Raw genomic sequence first — 11152 nt, 5'->3', positions numbered from 1 at the left:
TCCACGCCAACCCTCAGTATGCCTATGTGGCATACCCTGATGGGCGAGAGGACACAGTCTCGATCCGAGACCTGGCGCCCGCAGGGGACGTAGCAACCCCTGTCACTCCCATACCCCCTGTTACAAACCCCTTAACTCTTGTTTCCCCCCCGGACACGGCGCGGGCAGCATCGGGACCATTGCTTAACCCTTTTACTCCCGTGCACAGCTGGCCTGAGTCCAGAGGTTGGTCGCACTTCAGGGCGTGTCGGGACTCCATGGATTACCGTCACCTCAGGGTCAACCGGCCTGTGAGTCTGTGGAGGAACAGCTGGACATCGCCTTGGGGAGAACGCCACCGCAAGTGCCTACTCCGGTGTCACCACCGGTATTGAGGAGGTCACAACGACGGTGCGGTCCCCCTGACCGTCTGAACTTATAAACTGATGACAAATTATTCTGTTTTTGTACCCCGCCGGCCTTTGTTTTCAAAGGAGGGGTGAATGTGGTGAACCATCGTTGGTTCCCACTGGATAGTACTGAGCCAGGGTCTGGCCAGTCCTACAAGTATGTACATATGTTGCTGTTGGGTTAGGGTGGGGTTGTTACACCTTTGTATTGTAGTGTTGTGGTACATCCCAGTCGGGCCCCGCCTCCTGGGAGAGGTCTTAAGGTCCCTGCTCTGGCTGGAGCCCCTCAGTCTGGGATCGTGTATATAATTGTTAGCTGCTTTGTTACAGTAAATAAAAGCCTTTATTTCCCGAGTATCAAGCCTCGTGTATGACAACGCGCATCACCTCTCATGTTCTTTTCCTTTTTAAATCAATTTTTTGGTGGCCCTTTGCGTGTTTATAAAACACACCTAATCCTTAGACTTATTTTCAGCATCATAAGCACTTTCTTTTAATCTAATTTCATTTCAATAATCACCTTTGTAAACCACAGTTGGATCTTTCTCGCTGAGTTTTTTTTCAATGGAATGTATTTTTGTTGAACATTTTAAATTGTTTCTTTCAATGTTTCCCACAGTTTATTTGCTGCCATACATTATTGTCAATTTACCCAATCAACCCTAGCCAACTTTCCACTCATACCTGTGTAATTGTCTTTGTATAAGTTTAAGATTCTTGTTTATGTTTGGAGAATGTCATTTTCAAATTTAATATGGAATTCAGTTGTATTATGAGCATGATTTTCCAGTGGCTCTTTTACTATGAGATTAATAACCAGCCGTACATCATTTCCCAATAGTAGATCTGAAATAACTTCATTCCTAATCGGTTCCACAAGATATTGCTCCAAGAAATCATCACAAAAGCATTCTACAAACTCATCTTCCAGAAATCTTTTGCTTATTGATTGGTCCAGTCTATATGAAGATGAAATCCCACACAATTATTACATTGCTGTTGTAATGTATTTCAATAATATATGAATATATTGTTTAATGTTCTGTCCAATAGTATAAAGATTGTTAGGAGGCCAAGAAAACCACTGCCATCAGCATTTTCTGACCATTAATATTCTTAATCTTCACCCATACTGCTTCTATTTCCTGATTTTCTGAGCCAAATTCATTTCTTACAAATATCCGTATATTATATTGTCACAGTTACTCCTGCTCCATTTCCGTTCTGCCTCTCTTTTCAAATTACTATGTATTCTGGAATATTTATTTTTCAGCCTTACTCACCTTCTAACTTTGTCACTTTGAGGATGATTAGAACTAAACCATTTTTCTTAATTTGTGCACCAGGTCCTCGACCTAATTGTGAATGCATCACACATTCAGATAAAGTGACTTTGATTTTATTCTTTTACTAATATTCCCTCCATGGACCTTATTTGCTGATGCACTATTAACTCTCTGCCCCTTCCTGTCCCACTCAACTTCTACCTACATCGATATCCTTTTCTATTGCCTCAATGTTTACCTTGGGATTCGTAAATCTCATTGCACCTGAACTCTTCTCCCTCTCTGTCAGCTTAAAGCCGTTTTCCCCATTCTGATCATATTTGCTGGTGTACACTTATGTTTGTACGCTGCGTCAATTCTGGTCACACTCTGTTTACCATCATTGCCTCGTGAACTTTCCAAATCTCCCTTCACATGAGCACTTCTCTCCATTCAACCCCCCAAGCTATTCACAGTCCCTCGTCACATAATTCACCAAGGTACTGGTCCCAGCATGGGCCAGGTGAGGAGGTAATGAGGTGGATGTGTGTCTATGGATATTGAATCAAGTGCCACATAACAGGCTTGTCAGCAAAGCTGAAGCCCATGGAATGAAAGGGGAAGTGGCAGAATGAATAGAAAATTGGCTGAGTGATTGGAAGCAGAAAGTGACGGTGGACAATTATTTTTCAGACTTGAGGGAGGGAGGTTTATAGTGATGTCCGCAGAGGATCAATGCTGGGATTATGTACTGTAATATTTCTGTTATCCAGCATGATCGAGAAAAAGGAGGTGCTGGTTAATCAAAAATGCTGCTCAGCGAAGATGTAAGCTGAATTTCTCATTTTCATTCAGTCAGAAAGTTCCTAATCAGTAAGTGGCTCGGTGATTTGTGGTGATGTGAGTGTTGAGGACTCATGAGCAGCACGGGAGTCACATGAATCTGCAAACAGTGAGAGAGGGGGACTGAAGGCATGCCCCAGATAACAACTACCCATGACTGTGACGATATTAATGATTGTGTGAGAGTGGGATTTACAGGGAGCCGTGAACTCAGCAACGAGTGTTGGCACCAGCTTCAGAGGGACAAAAGACATGTCCTGTCAAAAAAAACAGACCCGACACACAAATCTCCATTGGTACAGTGGGTGGATAACAGAAACTTACTCTAATAATAACCTAGACCTTGACATAAAGTGCACAAACTCCAAATCTGCAGGCGACAAAGAACTTGGAAGTATTGCTAACTGTCAGGAGGATACTGTCAGTGTCATACTTCAGGCAAACAGATTGGTGGAATGGCTAGACAACTGGCAGATAAAATGAAATGCAGAAAAGTGTGAGCCATTTTGATACAAAAATCCAGAGAGACAATATTAAAAAAAGGGATAAATCTTAAAGAGGGTGCAGGAGCAGAGGGACATGGAGTGATATGTTTATAAATCATTGAAGGTGGCAGGACAGCTTGAGAGAGCGGTCAATAAAGCATAGAGTGTTCTAGAGAGAACAGAACTAATGCTTCGAGTCTGGATGACTGTTCATCAAAGCTGACTTCAGCCAGACTCGAGACGTTGGCTCTATTCTCTCTCCACAGATGCTGTCAGACCTGCTGAGATTTTCCAGCATTTTCTGTTTTTGTTTCAGATTCCAGCATCCGCAGTAATTTGCTTTTATACAATATTCTAGGCTTTATTAATAGGGGCAGAGTATAAAAATACCACCTCACATTGATGACATTAAATGAAGAGCAGATGCTCTCATTCCTAGTTTTAGGATCTAACTTTGTTGTGCTTCAGTTGGTGATTTTCAGCAGGGATTTATACTGAGAGTGCGACTACACGGCACCCAGAATCCAGCTTTACTAAGTGGGGCATCACCCCCCCCCCCCACCCCGATGGTCAGCCCCGATAGCCCTCACTCCCTCCCTTCCTCAGAAAATGGTAACAACTGCGCCTTAGACTGTTCTCTGGAAGTGGTAATGAACATCTGGACTGAGATTCTCCCAGCCCGCTGCGCTGCTCCGTGGGATACCAGCAAAGCAACCGGTTGCGAGTCTCCCAGGTGCTTTTTTTTAGTGTAATCAGCAACGTGCCGGAAATCAGTGCGGCACTGATTATCGCATTGAAATCAGGATTTCAATATGATTAGCGGGTCCAGGACGGTATTCTCCGGGCCCGCTAGCATCTCCCCTCCCCCACCAAAAGTGGTTCCCTCCAGCGGCGGTTACGACTGCTTCCCACTAACGGGGAATAGATGCTCTGATCCAACTGGAAGGAAGAGGCCATTCTGCAAAAGGAGCGGTGGGGGAGGGAGGGGGTCGGGATTGTTGAGGGAGAGAGAGGTTGCCGAGGAGAGGTCCAGGAAGCCAGCGATCGGACGGTTGGTGGGGTTGGAAGGCCATCAATCCGGGGGTGTTGCAGAGCTAGCCTGCGATTGGGAGGCTGGCAATGTGGGGGGGAGGGGGGGAAAGACACTGCGCATGCACTGATCTCCACGCTGACAGATCAGCGCATGGGCAGTGGCCCGCTCCGTGCTATATTGCTGGTCTCTTGGGTGGGATTAGGCCCCATCCACTATTTACCAGATTGAATCCTGCTGAGGTTAGTGGTGGCACAGTAGTTAGCACTGCTGCCTCACAGTGCCAGAGACCCAGGTTCGATTCCCAGCTTGTGTAGGGTCAGCACGTTCTCCCCGTGTCGGCGTGGGTTTCCTCCAGGGTGTCCAGTTTCCTTCCACAGTCTGAAAGATGTGCGTGATAGGTGCACTGGCTATGCTAAATTCACCCTCCGTGTACCCAAACAGCGTGGCGATTAGGGGATTTTCACAGCAACTTCATTGCAGTGTTAATGTAAGCCTACTTGTGACAATAATAACCAAACTTTAAACACTCTGCAGTGCTCAGGGTGTCAGAGATTCACTCTGGTAATTACGCTAAAAAAACGGTGGGAAAAGCTCCCGTTTTCCTGCACGTTGGGAACTTAGATTTTTGTTGGGAGAATCCCAGCCCTGATCTCATAGGCTGGAGGAGATTACAGAGTCTAGACCGTGATGGGATTTCATTGAGTGAGAGTGAGAGATGAAGAAGAGAATGAGGGGTGTCTTTAATAATCATACATGCTCCAGTCCTGGTCGGCAATTTCTTTATTTCAGTGCGAAGGACAAGGTTTTTACAATTGAGTACACGCAGAGTAAAGCTGGATGCACCTAGAAACAGGAGGAATCTCGCAGTGCAACCTCCTCTATAGCCAGTCAGCGTAGGCTCATGCTCAGTGGGTGCTGGGCTAATTACAAAATAAAGGTTCACACAACACATAACCATGCAATAAAGATGACTATGCAGTGATCCCAGTAATATCAGACATTCACAGCAGGTTCTAAAAAACAAACACATGAGAATTTCAGAACAGAGTGATGCTGGACAACTCTAGGAATGACCCACGAACTCTGAGACTGAATGCTTGGCTGAGGTTCAACATATTCCTTCTCTTGTTAATGCTGATTACTGCAGCCTCAGCCAGGGCTGAAATCAAAAACAAAGATCATTCAGACTGAGATCAGGCATTGATGGGCAGTGTTTATGTGGAAGTTTTATTTTGAAGAAACTGGAGCCCTGTGACCAGCGGTGTGCCTCAGGGATCAGTGCTGGGTCCACTGTTATTTGTCATTTATATTAATGGTTTGGATGAGAATATAGGAGGCATGGTTAGTAAGTTTGCAGATGACACCAAGATTGGTGGCATAGTGGACAGTGAAGAAAGCTATCTCCGATTGCAACGGGATCTTGATCAATTGGGCCAGTGGGCTGATGAATGGCAGATGGAGTTTAATTTAGATAAATGCGAGGTGATGCATTTTGGTAGATTGAACCAGAGCAGGACTTACTCAGTTAATGGTAGGGCACTGGGGAGAGTTACAGAACAAAGAGAGGTGGGGTACATGTTCATAGCTTCTTGAAAGTGAAGTCACAGGTGGACAGAGTGGTGAAGAAGGCATTCAGCATGATTGGTTTCATTGGTCAGAACATTGAATACAGGAGTTGGGATGTCTTGAAGTTGTACAAGACATTGGTAAGGCCACACTTGGAATACTGTGTGCAGTTCTGGTCACCCTATTATAGAAAGGATATTATTAAACTAGAAAGTGCAGAAAAGATTTACTAGGATGCGACCGGGACTTGATGGTTTGAATTATAAGGAGAGGACTTTTTTCTCTGGAGTGTAGGAGGCTGAGGGGTGATCTTATAGAGGTCTATAAAATAATGAGGTACACAGAGCAGCTAGATAGACAATATCTTTTCCTAAAGGCAGGGGAGTCTAAAACTAGAGGGCATAGGTTTAAGGTGAGAGGGGAGAGATACAAAAGTGTCCAGAGGGGCAAATCTTTTCACCCAGAGGGTGGTGAGTGTCTGGAACAAGCTGCCAGAGGTAGTAGTAGAGGCGGGTACAATTTTGTCTTTTAAAAAGCATTTAGACAGTTACATGGGTGAGATGGGTATAGAGGGATATGGGCCAAATGCGGGCAATTGGGATTTGCTTAGGGGTTTAAAAAAAAGGCGACATGGACAAGTTGGGCCGAAGGGCCTGTTTCCATGCTGTAAACCTCTATGACTCTATGGGCCCGATTTTACCATTGCGGGCGCGAAAACGTGTTAAAGTCGGGTTTGAAGCCATTAACGCGATCCGCACCCACATCCGCGCAGATTGCCACTTTATCGAAACTCGGGAATGGCGGCGATTCCATTCGCGCCCAAAACGGGTGCAACGGCGAACTGCCCGCCCAACTTTATCAGCATTTCCCCCTTTACCAGCGCGTTTGCCAATCTGGAACCGTAATGGACCTGCTAAATTAAAGTCTGAAATGGACGCTCCAGCTTCTGAAGCGCGCGTTCAGTGTTTCCAACAGCTCCCTGACTCAGATCAGTGGTGGGGGGCGGAGGGAGGCGGGTCAGATCATTCTCTGGTTGGGGGGGGGGGAGGAGGGGAGTGAGGTCAGACCGTTGCCTGGTTTGTTGCGGGGGGGGGAGGAGGAGGAGGAGGTGGGTCAGATGTATCTCTGCGGCAGGGGGGGGGGGGGGGGTGGGGGAGAGGGCTCTGACCGTTGTCTGGTGGTGGGGGGGGAGGGCTGATTGTTGTCTGGTGGGGAGGGAGGAGGAGGCGGGTCAGATGTTCCTCTGGAGGCGAGGGGGAGTGAGGCCAGACCATTCTCTGGGGGCGGGGGAGGGGGGGGGCGGAGAGAGTGAGGCCAGTTCATTGTCGGGGGGGGGGGGGGGGCGGGGTGAGTGAGGCCAGACCATTCTCTAGTTCTCGGGGGGGGGGGGAGAGTGAGGCCAGATTGTGGTATGCGTGGGGGGGGGTGAGGCCAGACCATTCTCTAGTTCTCGGGGGGGGGGGGGGGGAGAGTGAGGCCAGATCATTCTCTGGGGGGGGAGGAGGGAGGCGGGTAAGATGTATCTCGGGGTGGGGGGGGAGGCCCGATTGCTCACTGGGTGGGGGGGGGGGGGGCAGCAGGATCTCTGGTGGGGGGGGGGCAGATGGATCTCTGGTGGTGGGGGGGCTGATGGATCTCTGGTGGGGGGGGCAGTAGGATCTCTGGTGGGGGGCAGATGGATCTCTGGTGGGGGGGGCAGGGGGGTCCGCTACCACTCTGCGGGTGATTGGTGGGGAGGGGGGCAGGGGTGGCGATTGGTCTGGGTAGTGTGGGGGGGTGGATAAGGGGGACAGTGATGTGTATGGGTAGTGGGTGGGTGGATAAGGGGACAGTGATGTGTGTGGATAGTGGGTGGGTGGATATGGGGACAATGATGTGTGTGGGTAGTGGGTGGGTGGATAAGGGGACAGTGATGTGTGTGGGTAGTGTGGGGGGGGATGGATAAGGGGACAGTGATGTGTATGGGTAGTGGGTGGGTGGATAAGGGGGACAGTGATGTGTGTGGGTAGTGGGGGGTGGATAAGGGGACAGTGATGTGTGTGGGTAGTGGGGGTGGATTAGGGGGACAGTGATGTGTGTGGGTAGTGGGGGGGTGGATAAGGGGACAGTGATGTGTGTGGGTAGTGGGGGTGGATTAGGGGGACAGTGATGTGTGTGGGTAGTGGGGGGTTGGATAAGGGGGACAGTGATGTGCGTGGGTGGGGGGGGTGGATTAGGGGGACAGTGATGTGTGTGGGTGGGGGGGGGGGTGGATTAGGGGGACAGTGATGTGTGTGGATAGTGGCGGGGGTGGATTAGGGGGACAGTGATGTGTGTGGATAGTGGGGGGGGTGGATTAGGGGGACAGTGATGTGTGTGGATAGTGGGGGGGGGGTGGATTAGGGGGACAGTGATGTGTGTGGATAGTGGGGGGGGTGAATTAGGGGGACAGTGATGTGTGTGAGTAGGGGGGTGTATAAGGGGGACAGTGATGTGTGTGGGTAGTGAGGGGTTGGATAAGGGGGATAGTGATGTGTGTGGGTAGTGGGGGGGTGTATAAGGCTGACAGTGATGTGTGTGGGTAGTGGGGGGGGGGGGTGGATTAGGGGGCCAGTGATGTGTGTGAGTAGGGGGGGAGTATAAGGGGGACAGTGATGTGTGTGGGTAATGGGTGGGTGGGTAAGGGGGACAGTGATGTGTCTGGGTAGTGGGGGGGTGGGTAAGGGGGACAGTGATGTGTGTGGGTAGTGGGGGGGGGGGGCGGTGGATAAGGGGAACAGTGATGTGTGTGGGTAGTGGGGGGGGGGAGGGGGTGGATAAGGGGAACAGTGATGTGTGTGGGTAGTGGCGGGGGGTGGATTAGGGGGCCAGTGATGTGTGTGAGTAGGGGGGGGAGTATAAGGGGGACAGTGATGTGTGTGGGTAATGGGTGGGTGGGTAAGGGGGACAGTGATGTGTGTGGGTAATGGGTGGGTGGGTAAGGGGGACAGTGATGTGTGTGTGTAGTGGGGGGGTGGGTAAGGGGGACAGTGATGTGTGTGGGTAGTGGGGGGGGCGGTGGATAAGGGGAACAGTGATGTGTGTGGGTAGTGGGGGGGGAGGGGGTGGATAAGGGGAACAGTGATGTGTGTGGGTAGTGGGGGGGGTGTGGATTAGGGGGCCAGTGATGTGTGTGAGTAGGGGGGGAGTATAAGGGGGACAGTGATGTGTGTGGGTAATGGGTGGGTGGGTAAGGGGGACAGTGATGTGTGTGGGTAGTGGGGGGGGAGGGGGTGGATAAGGGGAACAGTGATGTGTGCGGGTAGTGGGGGGGGGGGGAGGGGGTGGTAAGGGGGACAGTGATGTGTGCGGGTAGTGGGGGGGGCGGTGGATAAGGGGGACAGTGATGTGTGTGGGTAGTGGGGGGGGGGCGGTGGATAAGGGGGACAGTGATGTGTGTGGGTAGTGGGGGGGGAGGGGGTGGATAAGGGGAACAGTGATGTGTGCGGGTAGTGGGGGGGGGAGGGGGTGGATAAGGGGGACAGTGATGTGTGCGGGTAGTGGGGGGGGAGGAGGTGGATTAGGGGGACAGTGATGTGTGTGGGTAGTGGGGGGGTGGATTAGGGGGACAGTGATGTGTGTGGGTCGTGGGGGCGGGTGTGGATAAGGGGGACAGTGATGTGTGTGGGTTGTGGGGGGGGTGGATAAGTGGACAGTGATGTGTGTGGGTAGTGAGGGGGGGGAGGGGGTGAATAAGGGGACAGTGATGTGTGTGGGTAGTGAGGGGGGGAGGAGGTGGATAAGGGGACAGTGATGTGTGCGGGTAGTGAGGGGGGGAGGAGGTGGATAAGGGGACAGTGATGTGTGCGGGTAGTGAGGGGGGGAGGAGGTGGATAAGGGGACAGTGATGTGTGTGGGTAGTGAGGGGGGGAGGAGGTGGATAAGGGGACAGTGATGTGTGTGGGTAGTGGGGGGGGGGAGGGGGTGGATAAGGGGACAGTGATGTGTGTGGGTAGTGGGGGGGGGAGGGGGTGGATAAGGGGGACAGTGATGTGTGTGGGTAGTGGGGGGGGGGTGGATTAGGGGGACAGTGATGTGTGTGGGTAATGGGGGGGGGTGGATTAGGGGGACAGTGATGTGTGTGGGTAGTGGGGGGGGGTGGATTAGGGGGACAGTGATGTGTGTGGGTAGTGGGGGGGGGGTGGATTAGGGGGACAGTGATGTGTGTGGGTAGTGGGGGGGGCGGTGGATAATGGGACAGTGATGTGTGTGGGTAGTGAGGGGGGCGGTGGATAATGGGACAGTGATGTGTATGGGTAGTGAGGGGGGGAGGGGGTGGATTAGGGGGACAGTGATGTGTGTGGGTAGTGAGGGGGGGAGGGGGTGGATTAGGGGGACAGTGATGTGTGTGGGTAGTGAGGGGGGGAGGGGGTGGATTAGGGGGACAGTGATGTGTATGGGTAGTGAGGGGGGGAGGGGGTGGATTAGGGGGACAGTGATGTGTGTGGGTAGTGAGGGGGGGAGGGGGTGGATTAGGGGGACAGTGATGTGTGCGGGTAGTGGGGGGGGGAGGGGGTGGATTAGGGGGACAGTGATGTGTGTGGGTAGTGGGGGGGTGGATTAGGGGGACAGTGATGTGTGTGGGTAGTGAGGGGGGGAGGGGGTGGATTAGGGGGACAGTGATGTGTGTGGGTAGTGAGGGGGGGAGGGGGTGGATTAGGGGGACAGTGATGTGTGTGGGTAGTGAGGGGGGGAGGGGGTGGATTAGGGGGACCGTGATGTGTGTGGGTAGTGAGGGGGGGAGGGGGTGGATAAGGGGGACAGTGATGTGTGTGGGTAGTGAGGGGGGGAGGGGGTGGATTAGGGGGACCGTGATGTGTGTGGGTAGTGAGGGGGGGAGGGGGTGGATAAGGGGGACAGTGATGTGTGTGGGTAGTGAGGGGGGGAGGGGGTGGATAAGGGGGACAGTGATGTGTGTGGGTAGTGAGGGGGGGTGGGGGTGGATTAGGGGGACAGTGATGTGTGTGGGTAGTGGGGGGGGCGGTGGATAAGGGGACAGTGATGTGTGTGGGTAGTGGGGGGGGGGGAGGGGGTGGATAAGGGGGACAGTGATGTGTGTGGGTAGTGGGGGGGTAGATAAGGGGGACAGTGATGTGTGTGGGCAGTGGGGGGGGAGGGGGTGGATAAGGGGGACAGTGATGTGTGTGGGCAGTGGGGGGGTAGATAAGGGGGACAGTGATGTGTGTGGGCAGTGGGAGGGTGGATAAGGGGGACAGTGATGTGTGTGGGCAGTGGGGGGGTGGATAAGGGGGACAGTGATGTGTGTGGGCAGTGGGGGGGTGGATAAGGGGGACAGTGATGTGTGTGGGTAGTGGGGGGGGGGGAGGGGGTGGATTAGGGGGACAGTGATGTGTGTGGGTAGTGGGGGGGGGAGGGGGTGGATAAGGGGACAGTGATGTGTGTGGGTAGTGGGGGGGGGGGAGGGGGTGGATAAGGGGGACAGTGATGTGTGTGGGTAGTGGGGGGGGGAGGGGGTGGATTAGGGGGACAGTGATGTGTGTGTGCACCCTCGCTCCCGATTTTCGCTCCTGGGCCACTTTCTCCGCTTCCTGC

General features: G+C 52.4%; 1 protein-coding gene across 1 annotated transcript in view; it reads right to left on the bottom strand.

Moving 5' to 3' along the window:
* Positions 1-4786: 4786 nt before the first annotated feature.
* LOC144499237 (myosin-binding protein C, cardiac-type-like) overlaps positions 4787-11152 on the bottom strand; it is a 146172-nt gene continuing 139806 nt past the window's right edge. The window contains exon 10 of the mRNA XM_078221356.1: positions 4787-5174. The gene's annotated coding sequence lies outside the window, so the exon portion shown is untranslated. The remainder of the gene's footprint in view (positions 5175-11152) is intronic.

The sequence above is a fragment of the Mustelus asterias genome, chromosome 9 (assembly GCF_964213995.1).
Source record: "Mustelus asterias chromosome 9, sMusAst1.hap1.1, whole genome shotgun sequence".
Classification (NCBI taxonomy): Eukaryota; Metazoa; Chordata; class Chondrichthyes; order Carcharhiniformes; family Triakidae; genus Mustelus; species Mustelus asterias.
Note: the sequence above shows the minus strand (reverse complement) of the source record. Positions and strands in the feature narration are given on the sequence as shown.